Source organism: Symphodus melops (genome assembly GCF_947650265.1).
Source record: "Symphodus melops genome assembly, chromosome: 4".
In the NCBI taxonomy this organism is placed as follows: Eukaryota; Metazoa; Chordata; class Actinopteri; order Labriformes; family Labridae; genus Symphodus; species Symphodus melops.
The window spans coordinates 26,322,654-26,336,780 of NC_136694.1; positions in this window are offsets into that span (position 1 = coordinate 26,322,654).

The window sequence follows — 14,127 nt, forward strand, 5'->3', positions numbered from 1 at the left end:
CACTGGAAAGACTATTACTGGCCTACTGTTCCTAGGCTCCGAAGGATGACACGAAGAAGGCTCCAAAATATCCAGAGATTCGTTGGATTGGTTTCAACGCAGTCAAAAAGTTAGCGATACAAATGTATGAAAGGAGCCTAGAGTCTTAAAGGAAAGGTTATGTAACGTGACTTCTGTTATGTTAGCTATTGACTGTTTTGCTAAGCCAATGAAGTGGCACTTTGTAATGTAATGTCACAGCTACTGTGGTAACTCCTTGCTCCCTATAACTTGGTGAATGTAAGTTAAAGACAGTCAAACAATAGTGACAAGGTCATGGGAAAGTTTAACACAAAATTAACATTTAAGTCTAATATTTCATACTGCCCTGTTTTGTTACTGGCTGTTTAATTACTGTGGGATTAGACACATTTTGCCCTCCTTAGCTCCCTCACCCTCCACGCACCTTACGGGCGTCTTAATCGGGACGGACTTAGGGGCCCCGTGTCACCAGGGATGCAGCCTTTGTGGGCCCAGCAAAGAAAGGAAAGGAGTGTGTCAGCGATTTAGCAGAGAGTTACAGCCTTTCTTGGCCTCTTGCCTGCTGCCTAGTCAACTGAGTGTCTGCGGGGGCACTGGGCAGAGTGACAGGGCCTGTTACAGTGAATTAGGACCTTGTTGGACCTAGGTGAGCTTGCAGAGATTGATGAGGCGAGATGTAAAGAATAAGAATGGGCATTGAGTCCTTGTGATGGGATTCTGGCTGCCTCTGAACCAGCCGGTTCACCCAGGCTGGTTTGAAGTGGTTCTGAGTGACCACAGTGCCAAAAAGCTGCTGTAATGGTTGAAGCAACTTTCTCTAAGGGCTCTTTCATATGGTCTGTTTGGTAACTTTGCTGGCATACAGCAGTGATGAGCCTTCAAAATGATGCCTGTTCAGAGTAAATTCCAATCCAAAACTGACAAACGTTTAGGACAAAAACACACATAAATCTGAATCTGAATCTGTATGATTGTAAATGTACAGTTATCAGATTGGGGAAATTAGTTTGAGGCAAAAAAATAAATAAAAAAAAGAATCCAACCAGTAGAATTTCGAAGCCAACATGTCCCCGAAACCAAATGATCAGGAACTGTTCCTTGTGTTATGGAGGTGAAGTCAATTTTAGTGTGGAAACGAATGCACATTGCATTACTAGGTAGGTATGTAGTCAGACAGGTGAAAAATGACGGCAGTTTAGTTTTGAAAGAAATTTCGACAAAAATTCAAGAAAATCTTTTCATCCATTGTTTTAAACTTATCGAGATGGTTTGTCAGTGGCACTATGATTTACAGCTATTGTAGTGTATTTTACATGCAACACAATGTTATATGAACAGTTATGTGACTTGTAAGTGTGCTGCTAAAATGTGAACTTATGTTAAAGCAATTAGTGGTCTCAAGAAGAGCTTGGTTTAACACCAAAGAGCATGATGTGGTTTATTAGGGGTTGTTTCCTTAAGACTGAGTAGGATAACATTTGGGTCTAAACAGGAGTAAACAGGTGTTGATCCTGAGGAAGAGATAATAAAAGTCAACCCTGCATGGAATTGTAAATCTTAAGGCCATAAGTTCAGAGTAAGTTTAAGGAGGGTAACAGTTGTTGTCCTAAGTCCAAATAAGGACTTGGATGGTTTTCTGTTTTCTTTGACCAATGTTGTATAAATACTAGTGTCTTTCTTTGTTCGAGAGGGTTCACATTTGGCTGGTGACTCTCCCAGGTATCATGGCTAACCTGGACTGATGCTCTTTCTTGTCTTTGTAAATAAATAAATTTCTTACATTACAAGCAAGTCAGTGTCAGTGTCATATTTCTTCATCATCTACACATCATCATCAAAGGAGGAGGACTTAAGAAACTACACTATATTTCCAGCTCCTCCTTGGGGAGACATTCCCAAATCAGGTTGGATATGTAATCCCTTTCTGGGCACCCTGGTTGGGTTCTTCCCCAAGTTGGATTTGCCCAAAAAACTGTCAAAGTTAAGCGCCAAGGAGACATCTTTTTATTACGCCTAAAACCACCTCGAGTGGCTCTACCCTGAGCTCCCTCTGGATGTCTGAGTTCCCCACTATCTCTGCGGCTTAGCCTCGGCATCCTTCAGTGGAAACTCATTTTGGTTGCTTGAATCCACAATTTAATTTTTTCAGACACTTCCCAGGGCTCATCACAGAAGTGACACCAGTTGGAATATACTGTACTTTATATTGACGGGTAAAGCTACACAATCCCACTTTGACCAAGAACCCAAAAAAACGTATTCACTAGGGTTTGCCAGTCACACCCCGGTGCTTATTTTGTCCCCAACTGCTTCACACTCAGCTGCAAACTGGCTCAATGCCTGCAATGCCAATAAAGTCATATCCCATGCATTCAGGAGCAATGTAATGTTTAGGTCACAAAATCAAATACTCTCCTCTACCCTACTGCACCTTGGGACCCTCTCCATTACAATCACACACATCGAATAGGAGACAAGGGAGGCATTTTGGAAGCCAATACTTCATGGAAATGTGTTTGACTTTGAGTTGAGGATGTGGAAAGAGCTCTCACTTTGTACATATAAGACTGGGTGGCTTATTGCATTGGCCCTGGGACCTTATTCCAACGGTACCCCTACAGGACCCTCTGTGGTCTTGAGCTTCCTCCAAATTAAGAAAACACATTAAGACTTGATGACAAATGAAATTGTGTACGAATAAAAGGGCTGTCCACCACTTTACCTTAGCCTGCTGAAAGCAAAACAATCCTATGTTACATAACCTTGCATTAGGTCTGCAACCAATGTGGCTGCTTTCATATTTAATCAACTTTCTAAGAAAGAGAAGCCAAAAATGTTTTGAAAATATCTCTCAATCTATTGTGCTTTTCTATTTAACATTTACCAGGGTAAATTTAAAGATAAACCTCCATTGAAAAGAAGTTTTGAGAACAGATATGGGGCATAATAAAAACAAGATATGATTGAAAGGAGAGTGTCCTATTTGATTTTTCTTCACATGGTCCTTTCTTTCTGACTGTGCTCTATCTTTCAGTTTCACAACTACTCAGGCTAGAGGGTGAAGTGAAACAAATGCGATTGAGAAAGCCTCAGTGACTAAAGTTGACACGCCAACTCTCTTAAAGGCCACCACACACTTTGGCATGCTGAACTACTCTGTTGTCTGTTGCCACGGTGAATGTTGATGTTTTTTAATCCATCCTGAAAGTTTTACACGCCTCATGTGTCACTCAATGTGCATGTCATTGAACCTGTTGCACAAGAACATTCAATGGAAATGATCTAACATTGTGATACCTTCTGAAATATGATGATTTAAAATGGTTAAACATAGTGAAACTTAAATTATCAACAAATACATTTTCTGAAGTTACGAGACTCATTGTACTTCATTCTTATAGCCATAAATTATTTGAGGAAACTTTTAATTTTTGCACTTAATTCAGCAACATTTTATTGAATTAAGATGGAATTTGCCATGGTTATACTGTAGTCGTTGAAGTTAACTTTTTTGTTGTCTATGTATATCTCAAAACCCACTATGTTATAGACAATAAAGGTTTTTAAATCTTCTATTGTCTATGACATAGTGGGATAAAATAACCTTTGGTTGGAGACTCAAACAACAACAACAACTAGACACCCAATAGTTCACATTAAATCACACAAACATTTCCATAAAAGCACATCAAAAAGTCCAAGCACATTTGACAAGAATGAAATATGTCGGTTGACACCAACTTATATGTCACACTACCTGCTGTTATGCTTCTTTATTTTCTTATCATCCCTATGGATAAAGGATTACCTCAGTAACAATAAGGAGCCATTGCTATTCTTGAAACTAGGGAAATAGATTGTGTATGCAACTACTATGTCTGTACCTGTTCGTCAACTTCTTTGAGATTGGACAAGCGAAAATATTCAAAAACGTTTACTTCCTGGGCCCTTTATCGTGCGGATGTCAGTGTACACACCTTCCTATTGTATCTAATATGGATCATTAACCACCAGCAAGCAGTGCAGAGGGATCTCCAACACAGTTATTTAAACACCTTAACCAATGTTTCAGCACAAAGACTTTCTTTGTATTAGTGACATAAGAGCTTAGAAGACTTGGAGTAAACAAATACAGCAACAACGCTCACGTGTTCCCACTTGAACACTTTCATCAGGCCACCCTGCACGTTTCACTAAGCTGAATTACAGCAACCGATACTCAGGAACATTTCAAACAACCAATTCTCATAAGTTCTTCGCGTCAAGGACTGGAATTGTTGGAACTAAGATTATTTTTCTTCTTCAAAAAAAAAAAAAAAAAAAAAAAAAAAAGCAACACTGTTTTTTCAGATTCTGTAATTGTTGCAGGTAATTTAAAAAAAGGGGTTGATTTTTTAAAATCAACATTATTATTAATGGTTCACATGATTCAGATTTTGGAGCTTCTCACCAGCTCATCAACGTGAAACAAATCAGCATTTAACAAAAGTTGGGACATCAGTGATTTCATTTAAATTCATTGGGTGGCTTTCATTCATTGGGTAATTCTTACCTGCTCACCGCCAAGATTTTACCTGTAAAGGTGTTTTTTCTATTCAGTCCTGGGTGATACCATGTGCCCAAACATGTATGGCATCTGTTTTTAGCAAAAACAGAGACAGAGAGTCCCCCAGTACAAATACTTTAGCTTTAACCTTCTTAAACCCAGCTGCTTTGGTACATACCATAAAAGATCAATTTGCTTCTTTGTGTAGCTTATGAGTACGTTCCACCTTTAATTTTCTCTTTAACGGTAACTATTAACTCAATAACAATGGGAATTTGTCAATGAAAGTTGACTGTTAGGGAAGGTAAAATGGGTTTCATGCAAGTAGAGTCTGCTGTGGCTAATGAAACAACAAACTTCAACATTCTCAACAATGAATTGCCATTTCAAGGTTTAATGAATAAAACAACGTTAGAAACCAATTTAAGCTGTTGATTCTGCATACGCCTGATGGTTTAACATGAGTTAAGATTGTTGGGTTTTTTTGAGCCACTGAATTCCACCTGTTATGCAACATATTTAGTGTTAATCCTGCAATTTGAATAATTCCAACATGACAACAAACAAGCAAAGCAGACTGGTCAAATCCCTACAGACCAGCCCTCCCTCTGATCTCTCCATGAGCTGGTTTCCATAACCCTGTTGGCACTTTGTCTCTGCATTGATAGAAATATCTCTTTATGAGAGTAAAATTAGTTTTAGCCTGTATTAGATTCAATATGATTGGGAAAAAACTATTTGGAAGAGGGCCACAATAAAAAGCTCTTAAGAGGGATTTAGAATGGCACAGCTTTAGAGCGTCACAACAGAGGCTCAATTGTGGGAACTTCTGGGAAGAGTAGGGGGTTAAATCCAAAAAAGCTTTTCATTTGGAGAACCCTTTCTCTCATAATTTGCATTGTTGTAGCTGTGAAAGCATTTAAGCATTGTTAGCTGAGGCCAGGGGCAAAGGTCAATGGGTAAAAGGTTATCAGTTATCAGAGCAGCAACCTGTCAACTGTAATTAGACAAACTTGAACTGACGCAAAGTTATGTAGAACGTTTAAGATGCAAGGATATCAATGATATGAGACATTTTATTAAGAAAGCAAATAAATGTCATTCAATGAAATTATTTTTTTTTTTTATTCTTGATTGAACAAGTGATAGCTTTGTGAAACAAGACGTTGATTCTAACTTGAGGTAATAAAAATGCAGATCATATAAGAGCTTTCCCCAATTTGGATTTGAACACACCTATGAAAGATTCCTTTAGCAGAAATGTCAGTCATACAATCTTTAATATCTGGGTTCACAATTTTTTTCATTTTGCCCCTGGCTGCTAAATCATTATCCCAATTTCAAGCTCTGATAATTGCATGGCTCCAAGACCTTTGACTGTTAATATGAAACTATATGATGGAATACATTGAATACAAGGTACAAGAATAAAGCTGAGTGACTTAGGTGTTAAACGTATCTTATCCCATTGAACACCCAATTTCCTTACCAGTCCGTAAACTACAACATTAAGTTAGCAGGGAACTATGTTGCATTCCATATGATAACCCTTCATCTAATAGCGTTATAATGTTCTATTGATGTGTTCAAGCTTTGAAAATGATCATATCAGGTAGAAATATAAGCAAGCTAAATGCCAAGGATAAGCGACTCCAATTGTTTTCAACCTATCATTAGTTAACATAGTAGGTAGCATAGTACTTAACGTAGCAGTTTATTTACTTGGATTTCCCTCGGGATCAATAAAGTATCTATCTATCTATCTATCTATCTATCTATCTATCTATCTATCTATCTATCTATCTATCTATCTATCTATCTATCGATCTATCGATATATTGATCTATCTATCATTTACTAATTTCTATGTTTGTTATTTAAATCTAACAAATAGCTATGTTAGTAGGTTAAATGTTAGCAGTTTTCAAACGAAAGATATCGAATATGTTGTCTTTAACTTGAATTTGGCTCTATATACCTCCAGATTTAATTATTCAATGTATTTTTAGTAGAGTGGTAGCTGCAAATATTGCAAATTGGTGAACCATTATCTCTTGCTTTGGATAGGCAACATACTGTACTGTTAATCACATTAACACTTCTCGGTTAATCAGCACAGTTCCTCATACAATACCTCATTCCCAACAGCTACCATAGCTAACCAATTCCTAGCAATCCAAGAAATGTTGTCTTTCTTAATATTCAATTTAAATGGTGTCCATTAGTTAGTGGTGGTTTTAGTGCTTGCGTTTGCTTTGCTTCTGTCAAGCACAGTCAAGGAAAGTAAGCAAAGTATCAGTATGTAAACGTTAATAGCATACTTACATTAGCATTTAGCTCAAAACACTAACTTGACAATATAGTGCCAAAGATGTGCTAACATGGTTCTGGGTATAAATTTGTGGTGCAATGCAAGGTGTAAAGATAAATCCAGTCGTTTTTATATTCCTGTTGAGCCTATGTTGCTTTGGTTTGTGACAACACAGTGGAAAGAGTTTGTCTTTAAACATTTGCAGATATTGCATGTTTGAATGGCAAAAAGTAAGTATGTGTGCACAACACTACAGGTGATTGTTCCCGGCTGATAGGCATGGTACGAAAGAGATTAAACAAACAGATGTCCCAATTTTAGACGTGTTGGTATTGTGCTGCAGCGGCTCCAGTTTCACACCAACCAACCGTCTTTAGGATTCTTAGATTTCTGTCGCTACTGTGGTTAAAGAACATCTTCATTACTTAAGTCGTCTTTGTTTTTTCTCTTTTGTGCCACTGCACATTTCTTTGAATTTGCAGTAACCATGGTTTTGCAAGTGATGCCCTTGGAAAACTGGTTACCCAGTACAACACTATTCAGAGCATGGGCATTTCTCACTTTTTAAACAGCCAGCAGTAGCAAACCTGCCATGAGATCTTGTCGCCAAATTAGAATCCAAATGCTTATAGTAGGTAGATGAATGCCTAGATGGCCATGACCTTTCAGACATGTTGGTGATGAGCCAAGGGAAAGCTTTAAACTAAGAGTCCAAGTCCATAACTCTTTACTGGTGACAGAAAACGAGGTCCACGGCAAGGTCACTGCTCCTTCACAAGGCGTCTGTCTGCTACAGTGTCAGTATAGGACGCTGTGACAAAGGCATACAGTTTGTATCATAATTACCCCATGGGGACATGTTGTAAATGCAGGATTAAGAACGTCTATAATCCATCTCTTGGTTGGATAAAATGGATTCTTGTATGTGAAAGGAGGGCTGCGTGGGGCTCCCTATAGCTGACAAACATTAAACCACAGAAGTGGGACTACAGATAAAAAGCAGTGTTTTGGCTAATTCTGGCATTTTTACCGATGTATATTCATGTGTTTTATAAATTTGGACTGTCCCCTTCCTAAATAAACTGAATTGAGTGTATAAAAATGTGCAATTACAGCAGAAATCTCCTTAAGAGGGCCCCCTCTGACAGCACTCTCTGGTAGCGATGCTAAGTGATGCATGCATTATTCCTGCAAAAACCTAAGTTTGTCGGTGGAAGTCACCAAAGGAAAATGAGAAGCAATTATTCATCTAGGAAAAAGGTAAGTGGAACAGATGAGTAGGCTAATACATATAAGATGAGATGAGTTAATGCTGCCAGCCTAAATTTGGTGGAGAGACATTTGAATAATATCACTTTTGCAAGCATCACATTATGGCATTTGCTCTTTGGCATTTTACATAATTAGTTTACTTTTTGCTGCTAGCAGAGCAGCTTATAGTGTTTTCTAAACATATTGTAACATATAAGGTTATTAGGGGGCCATATATGACTTGCTTACTGTTTTTATTCAGTCATAGCAGCATCATCATCAGGGCCTTTTTTAAGTTCAGCAAGCAGCTCTGCTTAGAGAAAAACCTTTAGAAACCAAGTGGACTTGACTTTTAGCCATTAAAAGGTAGATACTTCTACTTAAGTATAGGTGGACCAAACAAAACAAAAGAAGAGTACATTTTGGAATTTTCAGCAGAATGACAACAATGATAATATGTCTATGTAGTAAATAGTTTGTTGGTCTTGTTGACCTATAATATCAAGATATTACTGTATTATGCAAACCTTTATAGCAAATCAGTGGGATGTATGTCTGGAAAATTAATAATTGAAGTGTCCCAGACTACTAAATAGAAATCCGACATCTTATGTCAATCTGTAAACGGCGTCCTCAGGAACAAGAGGCTTCGCTCATGCACCATGGGGTTTTGACCCCATGATAAAAGAAGGCCTTTGATGCATTTGTGTTTTGCAGGACCACATCCCAATTTTTGCTGAACAGGAAACAAATCTTTTTGACCCGGGCCCTTGGGAGTGTCTGTATTACGTCTAAACTTGTGCCAGACAGGTGGATGGGATAACGCTCGTCATGTTGTCGCATTTCCGTTCATGGTCTGATTTTCTTATCTTTGCACATTAACATTACCAGGTTTGAATAGCTTGGTCCAATAAGGTCAGCTTTTTTAAATTTCATTTCATTATTTTGTCTTGCAGAAACAATATGCCCCTATCAAAAGAGGATTATGAGACATCATTGTTAATACAAAGAGACCACAAGTATAGACACTTTATAGTACTAACTAAATAAAGCATCCTAATGTTTCCCACTGGACACGTGGGAAAAATCCTGCGAAAAATAACCTCACGCCACCATTAACATATTTCATACAACCGCTGTGTGTTCAGTCGATCTCAGAATACAACATCTTTAGAGCTGACAGTCTAATTGGTTTGTTTCATGTTACACCCAAACACACCTATGTACAATTATAATAATAATAATTATCAAGCCGCGTAATCCATTATCTTTGCACTCAGACTGTGTGCAACACAAATACCAAAAAATAGTCAGACATGCCCCAAATCGCTGTGCACTGCCATGCCGTCAAAATATGGCACTCTGTGCTTTAAATACCTCCACCACACACAACATTGTTTTTCCTATTCAAAGACAGTCACATACATACTTTCTGGGACAGTTGCCAATCATGTTTGATGCGCAAGGATAAAGACATTCATTTAGCGTTGCTCTCTGTACTGACATCCTTAGGCAAAACATGGGTGTAGTGAACTGGTCTTACAGGCACTAAAGTGTATGTTGTTAAAGTTACTGACGGAAAACTGTGAGATCCCACAACATCGTGAACTTGTTCTTAGAACACTATTAGCGACACAAAGCCTGGTGATGGACACTGGCTTGTGGGAATAACCTAGCAGGGGAGACTACGTGCATGAGGGAACAGACCATGTTCTGGGCACTCATTGTTATCAGGAGAATTTGAGCTGCCAGTTGACTCAAGTGAAAATTAGCTCAGGGCTTCAGGGGGAGGGGGTGTCAGGTGCACGAGAGGTCAACATCAGCCTGCATAGTGGGGACATATCATCAACAGGCTTCAGACAATTGACAGCATAAATCTAAACATGCATTTAAAGCCGCCTCAATAAATGTTTTTCTAGCTACAGATGAAATGACAATTGCTAATCTTTGAATAATGTTTCAGCTCTGAACAGAATCCTTAACACAAAATGACACACAAAGTAAAACCCTATAGCTGCTTAGATTAGCTAAAGCTTCTCAATGCTACACACGCATTTAGCAACTACACAGCTCAAAGAGCAGCTCAAGTGTTAATGAATAGCATTTATTAACCATTTCAGTTCCACTAATTACATAAATTTTATTAACTTTATAAAGTAACACAACATATTGGTGACATTTAAATCTTCTTAGATTAAGTCTTTGTGGACTTGTAAATCTAAAGCACCTTTTTGAAGGATTAGAAAATGGAAACAAAAAGGTCCTGAATACTTAACTTGCAATGTTTGGATAGGTTTACTTTTCTAATCAATGTAATGTGTGTTGCCTGTAATTTATTTACAGGCTCATTCCTCTGAAATAGATGTGAGAAGTATGTGTCTACAGTTTAAAGTCAGAAATAACACTATAGGTGCAAAGAAGCCTGTTGCAACACAGACCAAATAGTCAAAATCAACAAGACACGCCTCTGATGAGGCGAAAAGCCAATCACAGCATAAAGGTCCAATATGTAAGCTATCTATTGAATATCTGAATATCTATTGGACATTTAGGAAACATGCTATGTAGAAGTGTTGGACTTTTAGACAACAATGCAGCAGCTAGTATGTCCTCCATCCAAGTTTAGATTCTAATACAGAAAGCTCCACGAGCAGAAACGCGGTAAACTCGGATAAATATTGGAGACTCTTTTTGAAAAATGGAGACAAGTTAGAAAGCAGAAGAAGGTTTTTAATAGAGCTGCAGAGTTGATAAAACACTGAACTTCGGTGTCCTCGACATGGTAACCTTTTTGGAGCTTTGACACAAGGGAGTAAGGGGTGAGGGGGGCAGCTCTCTTCAATGGTTTGGATTAAAACTGCAGTACCAATTTTCAACGATAGGTGTCAGAGTTACATGGTGGTCCTTCAACATTTTGGAGTGGGCGATCAGATATGAAGGGGGCCCCATGCCACCCTTGGCCAGTCCTCTGGGTATGCACCTGGCCAGGTGGCTTAAAATACAACTCCAAACGAATGCTCATGTAACTCCACTGCCAATATGCTCACCAAATTGCTCATCTGTTAACCATAAAAAAACTCTTTCATGTTATAATTTGTCAATGTAAAGTTAAAAATGTGCTTCAACAGGTAATTCCCAAATGGTACTATTTATGCTAAGCTGGTTGCTGGTTTCAACTTTAGATTTTCAGATATTTATCAAATATATACAGTAATTGATGTGGTTTAGATATTTCTATTGAATGCTTGCAACGAAAAAAGCAGAAATACAACAATTTCTTCAAAAAGTGATGTTTTTCAGCTGTCTTGGATGTATTTTCTTAAGTCAAGCTAACACACGGCTGGCCAGCTCAATATTTAGTATAAAGCAGGGAGAAGTATTTATTGTGTTTTTCTCTCTCAGCAAGTAAAAGAATAAATGCTTTTCCCAAACTGAATCCATCCTTTTAACCATGCACGGCTTGTTCCTTAAGGATTATTTTTTTGGCTGCATGCCTGGAAGCAAATGAATCAAAGAGGATTCCTCTGTGAACAACGGAAACCATTTTTCAAGCAAGAATACAGGATGTGTTGCAAAGTGGAGAAAAGTTCCCTTCAGTTAATGATGTCTTCATTCTTAATGTGATGGCTTTGTCCAAACAGGACAAAACCTGGACTTCTTGTGACTGGCATCCTGAGCGTTTGATTTAGTGCACAATACCATCCTTCAGAACCTTCGCCCAAGTCTTTGTGTCCAGAAAATGTCTGTTATTGTTATCATTGAGCTTTCAAAGGATTTGCATGTTAAAAACCAAACAAAAACAAACTGTCCCATAACGTGTCATTTTCCTTCTCCAGCCCCTCGCTGATGCTTTTGTATGAAACCAGCCGTTCTTCCTCCTCTACCTTTATGATTATTTTCTTTCCATGTCAGTAATGCCTCAACCGGATACCACCCAACCACCTGTAACAAAAGGCATGCACCTCACGTGCAGCGTCATGACGTCTTGTCTTCTCTGCTTGTGTATTTGATGGCAGTCTGAAATGGTTCTGGACCCAAAGAGAAGAGAACAGAAGAAACAAATACATAGTTTCGATAAAGCATCTATCGGTAGATAACTGTGGCACAAGAATGTGAATTGGTTTTGCATTTTGGCGCTTTACAAGGAATGATGCAAATGTGAAACATGAAGGATATGGAATAGTTGAGGCTGATGATATTGGTTCCAGGAAATACTGCTGTGAACATCACTGTTTATGACAAACTGAAACTTGTTGTACAGCGGGGCAAATATTCATAGGACAACTCCTTTGAGTTTATATTGTGTTTCTTGAATTTCCCTCGGGATCAATAAAGTATCTATCTATCTATCTGTGTTAAAATAGCTCTTCCGTAGAGCCACCAGTTCGTCTCTTTCTCCTCTGTCTCTTTTCACCACGCTCCGAGAAAAAAACTTACAATCAACCTGTTTAATTAAAACAGCATTTTTCAGTTAATGTTTGTTTATTTCACAAATGGGTCATCATTTTTCATGTATGTTGATATAATTCAGCTGGCTGTTAATCAAAGTGCCTGTTAGGGGTATTATAGTTGTATATTTGACTTATAACTTTGTCTTGGTTTGGCTATTTTCTTTACAGAAAGAATTTGTAGATATATACTGTGCATCACCATTCAGCTAAAAACTTGAGATGTTGTTTTTGGTCCATATCGTCCATCCTTAAGGTGTTACGATGTTATAACTTTTTTGAAGACAGCTCATTTGGGGCCTATGTTGTTTTCCAAAGCGTTCATATTCAGAGGATAAAATACGAAGGGAATATACATTTGGAAAAATTCTACTCGTTACCCTCCCATTTCCCTGAGCTTTCAGCCACTGTGCAAACACGTGCATTTCCCTTTGGTTGCTAATAATTATTATTTTATTTTTTTTCATACAGTAGGACCGGACACCTCCCCTCAATCCCAAACAAAAGCGAGTGCGCAGTTTTCATTTGGTGTGTTTATGTTTCAAGCCTTTGATAACAAACATCCCAGATCACAGTAGAGGGGTTGAATGGAGGGCAAACATCGCATCACCGTCATGGTGAAAGATCATTAGATCACACATGTGGATGGATTCAATGAGGTATTGTTAGAAAGCTTATAACTGAAGAAAAACCAGACAGACGGTGTGTTCAAAGGTAACTTAAGGGCAACAAAGTAAAAAGAACACCGCGATCACAATAAACAAAAACTACCCTTTATTTTCAATTCAGGGACTGGGAGAAAGTGGGAACAACATGTGGGAAAGGTCAGATTCGAACCCAGGCTGCCCGCTTGGAGGAAAACAGCCTCTGAACATGAGATGCACACACAAGAAACCACCAAGCCACTGGCACCCCATGATTTTATTCTGAGCATGATGTTTTCTCTGTAAGATAGAAGACAAACAAACATCTGGTTTGTAAGGTCGTCCATGGCCAAGACAGCAGCATAAAAAAACAAAAACAAGTGGATGAACAACAGGAAATTTACAATAAAAATATTCTTTCATATTTATAGTTTCATTTTTTTTTATTACTTTGGTCTAGCATTTTGGTCGCTGAGTGTTTTGCCTCTTTGAACTCCACACAGGATGTTTTCCTGCTTATAACCAGAACCTGCTGTAGGCTAGACAGGTGAACTCTGACGGCAAACTGAAACCAGGATTCTCAATCAAACTCAGAACCAGTCTTCAACAAGTAATGCTCGATTGGTGGTCTTTAAGTTGTAACTGTGCAATTATGATTTATTGATCAGGAATAAACAACTGCTGTGTGGCCGGGTTGCAGTAAAACTCCCCGGCTTTGCAATATGAGTGGATTGACTGAAATGATAATCTTTTAATTTGTTACCAATGGCGTTAAAAAAATCAGTTTCAAATTTCAATTTCAAAATAAAGACTTATGAAATGAGCTGCTGAATATGGCTTATCATTGAGGCATTTAAAATAAACCTTGCAGCATTTGATTTTCAATTGAAAACATATTAATAAACC